We start from the raw sequence: 14,375 nt of genomic DNA, 5'->3' as shown, positions 1-14,375 counted from the left end.
GTGGGTAAAATTGCAAACATTTTCATTATCTTTTGAAGTTTTACATCTAACCACACTGAGCTCAGCGGTTGTTTTGCAAATGTCTGATTTTACACAAACAAGACTGTCATTTTTCTGTATTTGTGTCTATCTGTGATGTAACTATCCCATGATAAAGATAACTAAAATAGTGTGATCACATGTCCTAGTTCCTAATGTGAACATACTATGGAGGAATGAATTTTAATGGAATAATTATAGATAGGATAATGTTACTATGTGTAAAACACAGAAGCTGTTATAGCAGGATAGAGAATGGATAAATGATCCTAAATACTGACAAGCTGTATAGTGTGTATATGGGGGCAGGGGGTGTCTTTCCTACATGTTTCCTAATAATTTCCAGAACTAGTCGCAGAATTAATTTTGAGATAATTGTTCCTTCCTTTTTTTTTTTTATTTTTTTATTTATTATCTTTAAGCTGGCCTTTGACTATTCTGGACTGTCTCAATGTGTTAGACAGAAATAACAGCGTGGGAGTATTGATATGAGGGAAGCTGATGGGGCTAATAAGTACTTCTAAGCCAGGCAGTCAAAAGATTTAGTTGCAGTGCTCAGAATTATCGTCAATCATTCAAGATACGTTCCCTTAATCCTACTTATTTGCTGTGCAAAGAATAAAGCAGACCAGAGTAATAAAAAAAGATACTCATGCACACTCTGAGTCAAGTGCTGCATCCCTCACTCCAGCAAACCTCCTTTTGGAGCCTAACAGGAATTTCCTTAAGCAGTAATGTTACATGGGCAAAGAATTACCCAGTTTGAATGACAGGATGAAGCAAATACAGGGGGGGACACAACAACCAAATTTAAACAGAAATCATGTAATATCAATAATAAAAATAGTTGTTAATTTTACTGGTTTACAACGCAGGCATACTACACCTCTCATAAAGTCTAAGAAAACTACTTAAAATGTAGTCGCTTCCATAAGCAGCAGCCATTTTTTCCTGTTTCTCCATGCAGTATGTTGCTTTTAAACTATAAAATAAAACAATACATTTTAGGACCTCCATTCATGGGGCTCCCCCGTGGTTCTTTAGTTAAACTAGGACTCATAATTAACAGTAGGTTGTGAACATCATGGCACAATGGTTGTCTTCCTCATACCTACATGCAACTGAGCAGATGCAACAGTAATGCCTATAGTTCTCATGAACCATATGAAAAGAACTCGTTCTCAAGAACTATATGAACTCTTCATGAAATGTAACATAAAATGTAACATATTATTTCTAACACAGGAATACCACATTTCTACATCCCATAAATTTCAGGCTCTCTCAAAATTCAAAACCCCCATTGCCATTTGTATCTAGCCATTCCCACAAGGCAAGTCCTGAAATAGGCTTAGGCTCTGGTTTCTTCAACAGCTTTTTATATTAGGTTTTTATTTGAGTTCTTATTAGATTTTTATTTGAGCTCTTTGCACCCCAAACAATATCATGCTCCTAAAATAGTATTGATAAAACAGCAGCGCAATGCTTTCAAATCTTTAGAATTATTAGCGCTGGCTGTTTGGGTTTTGTGGATGCTACACACATACTTGTGAAGTCCTATAGGTGGCTTTGAAGAATGAAAGATATCTGATGCAAATGCCTATACATGCAACTGGTCTTTACACACATCACACGAAACAAACTTTTTTTTTTTTTTAATGGAATCTATGCAAATGAATGAAGGCTTACAGAAAAGGAGTCCCTGTCTGAACTATTTAAAGTAGTCATTCCTTTAAGAATTTAGGAAGATAACTTCGTTGCCACAGCTGTCCATTTTCTGTTCTCAGGGAGTGCTTTTTGTCATTAGGAAACTCTTATTCTTCAGAAAGCTCCACAAGGGTAGGTCCTCTCCAGTATTCTGCATATGGAGCATTTCTTCTGATGTAAATAAAGTGAAAGGCATACATGGCTGCTTTGAGAGTTGCACGCTGTCATGTATGGGCTGCAGCTCTTTCTATCAAATCCAATATGAGTCTTCAGAGAACCCTTTGAAGCAGATAAGATTCGTGCAGTCATGCTCACTTTTGCATTCATGATTGTATAACACCCTAACAAGGGATTAGTTAACTTTTCTAATGCCTGCCCTCATCTTTAAATGATGTCCAATAAATCTGCTGGTTTTTAGTCCAAGGCACAAATCAGTAGCTCAGCTCTTACTGATTTCAGAGGGAAGAGGAATCAGGAACTTTCTGTCTTTTCCGGTTCCATGTACCTTCACAGTGCAGCAAATATGTTAAATAGTACTAATAACCTGTCTTTACTTGGGTCTAGGAACTAATGTTTCAGAAGTGTTGGAGAGAGACATATGATGTATCTAACCAATAGCATAATAACAGAGCTCGGCAGAAGAATTATTCCCGAAGTCCCACAGGGAACTTTCCTACTGAACCATGAGATTTCATTATCCTTTTTTTTTTTTTTTTAATCATACTGGATGACACATTTTGTTAGTGGTATTAAAATACTCCTTCTTTCATTCTCTAATGCAGCTGCCACATTTCACTCTACATTCCTCCAAAGCAGTAAATTCTGCAGATACACTTCAAACTGTATGAAGAAATGTTTCTCATTTAGTTTCATATAACCATCCTGTTCTTTGTCTACTGAGTGTTCTGTGGCAATCGTCTTAGGTGCACTCTGTCTGAAAGAGGTGTAATATTATCCAGGTAATCATACAGGACTAGGTCAGTCATCGTGTGGTATGGAAGAAGGTGTCTAGCTGATGGTTGTACCTGACATGGTTTCTTTGCTTTTGTTTTCTTCTTTTCAGTTCTGACCAGTTCCTTTTGAACATTTCTTCTTTGGTGAATTAAGCAATCAGAGATTTCTTTAAATCCTGTGCTAACTGAACTAATCCTAACTTCAGCAGTGTCTCATCCTGTCCGCTACCAGTCACTTCCAGCTCTCTCGTCTATATTTTTTCAGTTAATGATGTGTGGTCTGAAACCTGATGGCAAGTTATGGAGTAGTCCAGCTCATGACACACTGTATATTCACCTTTTGATAACCTAGGTGTCCGTTCTTTTTTAAAAAATACTCAGTCATCCTGATTATTTACAACACTCACTGGCCTTTCTTTTCCCTGATCTGAATCACAGAGACCCGCTTGTCTCCTTGCCAAACTAATCCTGCGTCTTGGCATGGTTTTCCCAGAAGTTAAATCTGCTAAGCTGGTTTTCTTCTACAAAGCTAATGACTAGAGGCAGGCTAGCTATTCCATTGGGAAATTCCAGTTTTTTGAAGGAAGTTTCAAAAATATGGGAAAATTATGTTTCCCACACTTTCTTCCTATGTCAGTGTCTTCCTATACTGAAAAGCACTTAAGAAAGTCTGAGTGTGTAAAAAAGAAGGGTCTTTTTTATTTTAAAAGTAACACATTTCTTTTTTAGTGTTAATAACCTAAAGTGAGTGGTACTGTCTCAGTGGAAGTGTTTATTTGAAAAAAGAAAAGAAGCATTATTTTCAGGTACTTCTTTCTAAAACAGAAAAATTGGCATACAGTCAGGGAAAAATAAGTGTATTTACATTCTGTGACTACATTGTATCTACGTGTGTTCCATCTTTTTTTTAAAAATAGGAAAAAGTAGGAAAGAAGGAAGATAGTAATTTGAGAGTTTCACATTTTACTTTTTTCTTTTTTTAAAGTTTATTTAGGGTACTCATCAAAAGGAAGAGTCTAAAACTTGAAAGTAAAAACTTCAAGTATAAGCACTTTTCATTTTCTAAATTTGTGCATGAAAACTGTTGGGCTAACCTGTATTACCTGCTGAAAGAGTTGAGTGTGACTTTTCAGTATACCTATTTATTAATTCATTTTCTGCAGTTTAAATTTATTTTTTCTGACATGATTGGTCTGGAGTTACTGGTTTATGTGAACCGGTAACTCCTAATTCTTTGCCACCATCTGCTTTCAGCACTTCCTGTATGCCACCCTCCAAAAATCTCTGACTGAAATCCTGGAAAGATTTAATTTCATGGCTTAAAGGACCTTAGTAACCCAAATGATCTTAATAACATTATACAGATGTTTGAAGATAATCATACACATAAGTCTTTGCGTAAAGACTGAAAGGTGAAATATACATAAAGACCTAAAGGTGAAACAGTGTCACCTCCAAGGTGACAAGGCCTAAAGGGGCTTGAATTTATGAGGCAAGCAGTCTATCATGTCTAAAAGTCATGTGTCTCTAATTGCTCCAAATTAAACACCAAAAGCAAAAGTTGAGTCTGAGAACATATGAGCAGCACAAGGAACAGTCGTGAGTTTCAGCAGCGCTTTTGTTAGCTTCCTCTGCCCTGAAGAGTAGGTGTTTATTGATGATGGTTTGATACTTTCTCTAATTATCGAGCCTGGATAGTACTTCGGTTAGTTTATTTTCAGTATTAGCCTCTTGTGGAGGTCATTCAACTAAAGCTTTTTGAATTCAGAGTAAGTTATGTTCCCTGTCCACTTTGTATCCTTAATTTTTTTGGTTATCCTTTTCAAAGTACCCAGATGGTTAAGGAAGGCCCTGTTTTTCCCAAACAGTGTCTGTATGGATTTGACTCTATACAGTTTTGTTGATCCAAGTGCGTTGTTCTGCTGAATTGAGTTCCCTGGAACCCCGTTCTCGTCTGCCGCAACTCTCAGTGTGCTTCTAGGCTTTTCATTCTGGTCAAGCATGGCATAAACTTCTTTCCTATCTTCAGGAACAGCCGCTTTCTTAAAGGAGTTATGGTGTATTCTTGTTAACAATTATCTGGGCGATAGAAATTGTTTGATGCCTTCAGAGCCACCAATGGAATTCCCTCCGCTTTGGGAGATTACTGCACATGAGCTATTTAAGTGACTCCCTATCAACTTCCTGCTTCAGAGATTTCTTCCTGCCCTCTCCCCTTCTCTCCTTCTCTTTCTGTTAGTCACTCCATGATTTTTTGTAGAATGTGACTCCAAAGACAGGAAATTTAACAATAAAACAGAAATAAAAGGGAAAAGTGCATCACGTTCACTGTCCATTTTGATTATATGATTTTCTTTGTTCTCTTTTTCAAACTATAACTGTTTACAGAGGCATGGATTTTCTCTTTCCTGCTCCCATCAGAAACATTTTATTGTATCATCTCTTTCTCCAAAAGCTTTCTGTACATACCTTTTTATGTTCGGGGGAGCTGTTCTCACACAGTCGAGTGTACGTTTATATTCAGTGGGCGCAGTTCTCACACACAGTCAAGTATACATCAAGCACTTTCACATTAATCTCTGTTGCTTGGTCTCGGTATCTTTTTCTGCTTGTTCTGCACACTACGCCTTTGTCCTTCATCCTTAATTGGAAAGCATACTGATATACTTAATTCATGTAAGATTTCATCCCCTGCCCTTAGGAATTTCTGTGTGATTCACCTTCTTTATCACTGGTTTATTTCTCTGTTTTGCCTGGTGATACACAAAACTCCTGCAACAATCTACTACTGTGTTTTCCAAATAGCCATCTCATATGTTAACTGAATATTCAGTAGATATGGGATATAAGCCCGCTTGTTCTATTTATTTTAAGGCAACTTTTAGGTCTGACTTTTAAATTCTTCGTTTCAGCACTGAGGGTCAGTCAGAACGCAGAAAGCAGTTATCCAACAATCTGTTAACAAGAGGAATCAGTCCAATCTCCTCGTGAATTAACTTTCAAGTGTTTTATCGATAGGGTTAGTAATAAACTCCTAACAAACCTGGAAGATTTGATAGTCTTAGAAAATAGTATAAGGCATCAGGAATGCTGTACTGAGCACTTTCAAATATAGGTATTGAACGTGAAGTATATAAAGGGTTTAAATCCACCTTAACATTGTTACGCAGTCTGCTTGCTGGTGACTGAGTGCAGGCTGCTTTATATGTGTCTATCTGAATATAGGATCCTAACGCAGCTCAGAAGGTGCCTGAGCTGGACACAGTAGTGCTTTTTAATCAGTTAATGTAAGATGCACATGGTTGCAACAGGACAGTGTTTGAAACTATTGAAGACATGTATATTCTTAAAACAGAGTACATCTTCTTTCAGGGAGGAGCGTTTTTGGATTCTTCAAAAATATACGAGCAGCTGACCGTAGAAAGTGGTTGAAATTCTGCAACATAAGTGAATAAATTCTGTGGTCAGACTGCAGAATAACTAGTCATCACAGCAGAGACTGGGGCAATGCAGCCGTAGTGAAAACCATCAAGAGGTGCCTTGAACTAGTTTCTGCTTTCCCATCACGAGTTTGTTGCCAATTTTTTTCTTACAAGGTAAGGTTCCAGATGAATCCCTGTAGCAATACACACTGCACAAACCAGGGCTACACTAAGAACTTTAACCATGTCTAACCTCAGCTGTAAACGTTTGTGTTAGCTATACTATCACTTAGCATAGTAATCCTATGGGACTAGGTGTAATCAAATCTCCATGATCTACAAACTCACTAACTTCAGTTGGCCCAAAATGAAAGGGATTTTAGTTAAGTTACATTCCCTTGCACTTTGCACAGGCAAAGGGGCACAAATAAATATTTACTATGGCTCAGTTTACATCAGGGAACTAGATGTTAACAGAATGATGAATCAGAGCCCTTAGCTTAGGCGAGGATTATAGCTTCTTTTCTACCATATCCATTAAGCATGATTAAATCTTGATGTAACCAATTCAATTACTGACAGAAACAGATAAATCTTTCAGAATAGGCCAGTTCAATGTGTGAAATATTTCTTTTACTACCGATAGTAATAGTGGGTATGTCCAACACACTGATTTTACTAGAAAGCTAACATTAGGGCTCTGGTAGTGAAAAATAATGATAATAGCAAAGTCGATATACATGTAAGAAGAGCTAACTTAATGAATAAATAAGACCATAATGGTTTAATAACTGTCTGCAGTTACCTAAGGAATTCAGGACATTCTTTCTAGTTTATGTTTCTGCCTCTAAAGATAGATGTTAATATAAAAATAATGTGGGTGAAACTGTAATCAGAAATTAGATTTAAAATTTGTAGTTAGAAAACTTTTTATGCAGTAGATATCTCAAACAGTGGCAGAAATGGCAGAAAATAGAGTTAAAAACATGTTATCTGGTACAGACTTGACTTCTGGTCATTTGGTTGAAGAATGTAGGTCAGAAATATTAGATGCATGTTTTGAATGTCCAGGCCATGTGGTTTACCTGAGCCAAGGATGCTAAGGGCATTCAGGAATCTTTCTGTGTAAGTATTAAGAGCATAAAGTAACACTAACTTTAGACCAGTTTACCCAGGGCTACGTCCAGTTGAATCTTGAAAACCTCCCAGGATAACCTCTCCAGGCAACCTGTTTCAATATTTAATTATCCTCATAGTGAGGGTTTTTTTTCTTATGGCCTCAGCTGTTTCAGTTTTCTCTCGTATTCTTGCCTGGATCCATCTGTTTTATAATCTCTAATAGAGGTATATCCTGATAAGTGTTTGGTCTCCTGAAAACCTTCTCATTTCCTAGGTTAACATGCCCATCTTCCTCAGCCTCTCTTCATAGGTAAGTGCTCTACCCGCCAAACATCTTGGTGGCCCTCTGCTGAACTTACTCCAGTTTAGCGACAACTTTCTTGTTTTGGCAGGGTGTGGACTAACTAGTGTGAAGTAAGGGTATCTAATGGCTGCTTTCCCGTGAATTCAGCCTAGGATGCTGTTAGCCTTCATCGCTTCCAGGGCTCATATTTGGCCCACCATTGGCTCATGCTCAGCTCTCTGCCCATCACCTCGGGAGCCTCGTCAGTGAAGACTGAGGCAAAGGAGGCAATGAGTACCTCAGCCTTGTCTGTGCGCCCATTTCACTAAATCACCAATCGGCAGCAGGTCCACATTTTCTTTGTTTGTCCTTTTATTAATGATGTATCAGCAGAATGTCTTGTTGCGTTTCATGTCCACCACCAGTTTTAACTCTGTTCGAGCATTGGCTTTCCTAACACCATTTCTGCATGCCTAGGCAGTGTTTCTGTATTTCTACTTCGTAGCCAGTCCTTATTTCCACTTGCTATATGTGTCCTTTTTGCCTTCAAGCTTAGTCTTGAGTTCCCTGTTTGGGCAAGCAACTCTCCATCTGTCTGTTACTGGAAATAAAAGCTATTAAAAAATACAATTGAGAGTAAATCCCTCAGGATAAATAAATTCTGGGTTTTTTTAGAAAGCTGTTTCAAATTTGCTAATTCACCTCTCTCTTCTGTTCCTTTTTATAGCATTGTAATTACTGTTTGGCAATTGAAGTTCATTTTATTTAGATGTGGATGGATGTACATCAGGTCTAGGTGATTTGAGTAATAAAGTCTCAGCAAGAGGTTGTTTACGCTTTTCGGGAGCAGACATGTATCCGGGGAACTGCTAGCAAGATTTCTTCACTAAAAGAAACAAAACAGAAAAGTTTTCTAAACAAATCTGAACACAGATTTGCAATACAAGACAGTGAAAATGCAAGCGGTAGCAACTCTCATTGAAGGCAAAGGGACAGCAAGTGAAGTATTTATATTTTATACAAAGCTCAGAACTACTGCTGTTATGAGGTCACTTAAAATAAATTTATATCATTTAGTTTCTACGCTTGCTGAAGAGGTCGTTATCTCCTATAACAGCGGTCAGAAGAATAATAAGCACTGTAGAGTTGTGCTGGAGCACTCACCTTTCTTGAATAGTTATTTTTTTCCAGGAGAGCATCACTTTGTGAAATAGAGAAGAAAGATATCATATAACTTGATGTAAGTCAATGTAGCATTAGTAGACCTCCTGTAACTTTTACAAATATCATTATCATAAGTTAAGAAGACACTGCCTAGATAAAACCATTACTGTGCAGAACTGCTTTAACAACCATTTGTGGAAAGTACCTACCTGTGTTTCAGTGTAAAGTTGGAAGGGCACATGAAATGGCATACCATGAGGTTTGTGGTGGGACTGACATCCTTCAGTATTTTCATTAATAACCAGTATGATGGGATAGAGAATATGTTTGTTCCTTTTTTCAGTGGGGGCCTACTGTAAGAGTTCTTGACTGTGATGAAAGTTGGGATTAGCAATGATAGGTAGTTTTTCAGAAAGGGATCTGACAGTTACTCTACAGACAAGCCGAATATGAGTTGATGACAGAATATCGAATTGGAAAGCACGAAATGTGAAGTAGTCCTTTTGCTTCACGTGACACTGGTAAAACTTCAGCTGGAATGTTTTCAACATTTTAGTTTTAGAAAGATGTGGATAAGGAGTCGAGAGAAATTGCAAGGAGTCCAGAGAAAAGCAATTAAAATTATCAGACATCTGGAAAACAAGACTTAGGAGAAAAGATTGAAACAATTGTGTACAGATGATTGAGGAAAGACATAATAAGAGTCTGCAAATACATTAGAGGCTGCTGTAAAGAAGACGGGATCCTCATGTTCCCTTAGGAAAGAACAAGAAATGGTAGGATGAAAGCACAGCAAGGTTAGATTAGGCATTAAGGGAAAAACCTCTGTGAGGGGAGATACTGGAAGAGAAATTTGATAGGGAGGTTGGAGAAGAACTCTGTCACTAAAATCTTTGAGAATAAGCTAAATAAGCATCCCAGAAGCATGTTTATGGTCGATTTTGTCCTGGTAAGTAGAAAGATGGAACATTTCTTGTGGTTCTCTTTCCAAGAATATTTTTTATCGTTCTTTATGTGCTTGCTTGAGACGAATTGTATTGTGCAGTTTTTCACTGTTTCATTCTTTAATATATGAAAGGTATACACTTGCTTGTGGTTTTTTCTGTGTCTACAAATACATATGATTACTATAATTAGATATTTTCACTTGCCTTGGAGAAATAAGCACTCGTGTTAATTTATTTTGTGTGTGTTCTTCAGTAAGCTTTTCACTTTTGCTGCAGAGCAAAGGAGATCAGCGTTCAAACACTCCCTAAAAGCTTTTCCTGTGTTACTGGATACATCTGAATTCCACATAGTCATGCTAAATACTATCAGTCACTCTCAACTCAGCCAAAATGGTTTTAAAGCAGTCAGGGAATATATGGGGGCGTATGCTGATGAGCAGCTGATTTTTAAATCTCAAACAGTTCTGTATGGTTTCTCACGCACTGTTTCCTATGTCCATATGACAAGTTGGACTACATCTGTTTTGATCTTATTGTATTACTGTGTGTGACTTGAACTTTTCCATAACTACACTCTTAGGAAGTTCAGATTGGATCAGAGTGAAGGTCATTTGGTTTTGGTTATCTCATATGCTTTTGTTACTTAATATAAAAGTAAGTCAGTGTATCATTCTTAAATATTCTGTACCGTGAGATTCACAGTAGTGAAAACTAAAACCATTGTTGACCTTACAAACTTTGTTAATCTGTTTACATCTAGTGTTTCATAACAAATCCTGATGATCTCACTGGTCTTCTAGGAATGCAACATATTTCTAGCCTACAACGAAGTCCCAGTAAATGTTCCCATCACCCCAGACCAAGTTTGTTTTTGCATGATGATCTTTTCAGTTGCTTGAGGTTTCCTTTCTTTCCTCCCTCTCATGGCATATCATCCAAACATTCTTAATCTCCAGAGGAACTGCAAAACACATTCCCATGAAAATCTTAAATCTCTAAAAGCAGTACACAAGAAAGAAAGAATAAAAACGCCATAAAACTAGCCTTGCTTCTCACCGAATGACCTGAGTAAACTCTTTTGTCACAGACATAGTAAAGTATAAGCCTTTAAGGTCCAGGTCTGCAATCAGATTCTGTCATAAACGGCGGTATTACCTTTTTGACTGATTTCTATTATAAAACCAAAGGGCTCATTAATCTCATCTTGGACTTCAGTGGGTAAAAAAAAAAAAAAAAAGAAAGAAAGGAAAAAAAAGGAGTGAACAAGCTGTGATAAGGTGGCTTTAATGATTTTGGAAGGCTTATTGGCTGTACATCTTTGGTCTATCTCAAGCCATGTCAGTTCTCTCAATGAGGCGTTTTTTTCTAGAAATGATGGTACCTGACGTTACCATTTTATAGTAGAGGTCATTCAAGAATGCTTCAATTCTGTATTTCTTTAGCACACCATAAAGAAAAAAAGGCTTTTGGTCTTCTACAGAGATATGGTAAAAGGCTTTTACTTGAAAATACTTCATCATACCAGTTTTGTTAAACTGATGCCAGTCATTTCATCTGTTTGACGGAAGCAGCAAGTTGTAATACAGATTTTAGGCCCAGGGGCCCTTGTCCCGTAACACAGTAAGTGGTCTTTGAACATCCTATGGATGTAAAGTATTATGGGGCTTAGCTTGAGGGTATATTTTGGGGTAAGAAGTATTTCATCCTTATATATTTTAGATAACTTCATGTGAGCAAGCTATGCAATAGATTTATGTCCAAATGAGTGATGTCTTTCATAGTTGTTGTTACCTGGCCTTTGGATGAATAGCATATCTTCCGAGTAAATGCCGTCATGTAATATGATCTTAGCTATGCGCCACAAAGAAGGCTGTCAGTTAGAGATGTGCTGGTTTAAATGCAGAAATGCAGGCTGTGCACCAGGGTGAGGTTCATTTACACACGTGTGTGTGTGTGTGCGCGCGTGATAAATTAGAACGCTCATGCGACACCAGGGCATGCAATGTTTTTTTTCTTACGTAGGCTAAAACAGCTGCTGTTGTTTGCTGATGAAAATTTTCCCGTGCATGTTGGACACTGACTTGACTTGGCTGTTTGTAATTTTGCTGGAGTAATTTTTAGACTATCCCCTTCTATGTTTTTATATTCCAAAGGAGTTTGTGAAAGCAGCAAGGAACATTTTGCATCTATATGCAGACATTCAGCCCTGTCAATTGGTTTTTCGGAATCTTTTATGTACTCTTCAGTGAGTAAGCATCTCCTCCCACTGAAACTTTGCTTTTTAATATGGTTGTGAGAAATGACTGTGTTGTTCCTTCTAGTGGGACTTGTCTCCTATACTAAGTTGGTTTTATGTGTTTTTATAATTTCAATTGCAAAGCGTTCCCTTTATGAGCAGCGGGCTTCCTTAGACACGTGCAGGAATGGAACTTCAGCATGTGACTGATTACAGTCCTTGCAGGAGAGGCTCTGGCATCACAAGACTTTGAGCAAAACCAGGGAAAGCAAATTTCTACGTTGCGTTTTGCAGGTTAACAAGGGAGGACAGGCCTACCACCTGTGAAGACAGTCTAAAATGATACCAAGACATTTAAGAACCTTGTAAAACTGCTTAAAATCATCTGACAAGTAAAATTAATCTATAAATAACGTAATGCTAAAATATCAGTTACGTGTTCAAATGGATCCTTTAGCAACCACGGTAAGAGAATTGACTAATGTTGCAGTGCTTACATTATGTGGCAGTTGGCCCACAGCCCAACCCAACAATGTTCAACACTGTATTTCTTCCAGTAAAGCAATTTCTGATTGCAGTATCTGCTTTCAGCTCAAGTAGCTGAATGTGAGAGACTTTGACTAGCTCAGAAAGGCCTATGTTTTCCTAGTGTAATTGTGTCTCTTGATGCATTTGGACATCAGAAATCAAATATGAATTTTGAAGATAATACTTCATATGGGACCTTTACAGCAATAATTTTGACTTCGGATATTTTAACCCAAAAATGTAAATGCAGAAAAGAAGCAGATTTGATTTTTTAACATTCTCAAGATACTAAAATGCTTTCAAATCAAGATTATATGGGACTTCTGTCCACAGATAAGTGAAAATGTTAATATTGCTAATTTTCTGGCTCTCTTTCTTATTGGCTTCAACAAAATTACTTCTGTGACCCTAATTTTATCAATTTATTTAATAATTGTCTATTTTAAATACCACTGCTAAACAAAAGATAAGCTAAAAGACAAATGAATGGATGAATGAAGGTTCTGGGAAAATCTTGCTCTCTGAAATCAGTGGCAGACACAGGCTTGTAATTCTCAGTGAGCTACAGCACAAAACTACACAATAACTATGTAAGAGTCATACTGCAACATGACTGTCACACTGTGAACTCCCATCTTGCATAATACAGGAAAATGTGGAAGGAAAGAATAAGAGTGGCTACTGCGGACCTTCATCGTTCTTAATACTACCTAGCTGAAATTGAATAATATATTAAAAAAACCCTTGGCGGCTGGGGCTGCTTTGAGATGAGCAACACTCACAGGAGGCGTGCTTTCAAAGTTAGCTTCAGTGTAAACCAGAAAGAATTTCCAGACGTAAGAAAGGAAAGGCCACCTGAACATTTTTTGTGACTCAGACTTCCCGTTGCAGCGTAGAATCTCACGGCAGCTTGACTTTATTTCTGTGATCGTAGGAGGCAGGCATTTTTATACAAAAATGAGGAAAACACCTAGGAAAGCTTCTCTGTCTCATTTGTAAATGAATTAGCAAGCAGAATGGGTTCAGATTCAGCCCAGATTTGAGGTTTCGGCACGAAAGAGAGATCCTCAAATTTGTTTCTGCGTTCAGGCTTCCCAAGAATATTTAGTTTACTCAAGTTCATTTTGAATTAAGGGTTAACACACTGTGTATATTTCCTTGGAGTATAGCCCTTTAATCTGTTTACATGCCTCTGTATACACAGTTATGATGAGTAAATCACTGCTGTAGTTTTGTCTGTGCAAGGATGGAGTATATCAGGCCTTTCTGAAACTACCGAATAGATAGGATTGTTAGCAGAAGCCTGGCTAATCTGTTTTCTTCTGCAATAGCATGCCATAGCCACAAACTATGCTAGTGATAAGAAAAAAAGGGAAGACATGGTTTCAGATTCTGCACCTCATTTACTCTAGGATGAATACAGAGTAACTGTAAGGAAAACAAGACAACGAATTTAGATTTATTCTGTTGTAACCTGGGTCAGAAACATCCCTTCAGAATGGTGTATATTTAATGATAGCATCATATGTTGCATTTTCTTGTTGTTGGTGGATTGTGGAGTTACAGTTTTTTTCTTAAATTCACTTCTTGCCTAGAGTGATATTTATACCCCATCCTCTTTGAGAACAACTTTTAAATATTTCAATACCAGGAGAGAACTTGTTTCCACATTCACTTTCAGGCTGGAGTCGAGAAATTAAAGGAATGAGAGTTTAAAAAGAAAAGCAAAGAAGAGCCAGAAGAAAACGTGTAAGCTCCAAACTTGTTCAGTTGTTGGGTTTTGCACCAGGAAGCTCTGGCTGTGAGACCTGTCTCTCCCCCAATTAGTCAGTGACACTAGGCAGAGCAATAGAGGTGTCCACATTGAGGAAGGGAGAGGTGAAATAATGAGGAAGGTAATACTGGAGAAACAAATGTGAATAATGAATTACAAATATTAACCGTCTTGCATGATTTGCTATTTTCTGTGAAATTTCT

At 37.6% G+C, this 14,375-nt stretch overlaps 1 protein-coding gene across 1 annotated transcript in view; it reads left to right on the top strand.

Moving 5' to 3' along the window:
* PIK3C2G (phosphatidylinositol-4-phosphate 3-kinase catalytic subunit type 2 gamma) overlaps nt 1-14,375 on the top strand; it is a 288,301-nt gene that overhangs the window by 212,372 nt on the left and 61,554 nt on the right. The gene's annotated exons all lie outside the window — the stretch shown is intronic.

The sequence above is a fragment of the Chroicocephalus ridibundus genome, chromosome 1 (genome assembly GCF_963924245.1).
Source record: "Chroicocephalus ridibundus chromosome 1, bChrRid1.1, whole genome shotgun sequence".
NCBI classification, from domain to species: domain Eukaryota; kingdom Metazoa; phylum Chordata; class Aves; order Charadriiformes; family Laridae; genus Chroicocephalus; species Chroicocephalus ridibundus.
This window is presented reverse-complemented; position numbering and strand designations above follow the sequence as displayed.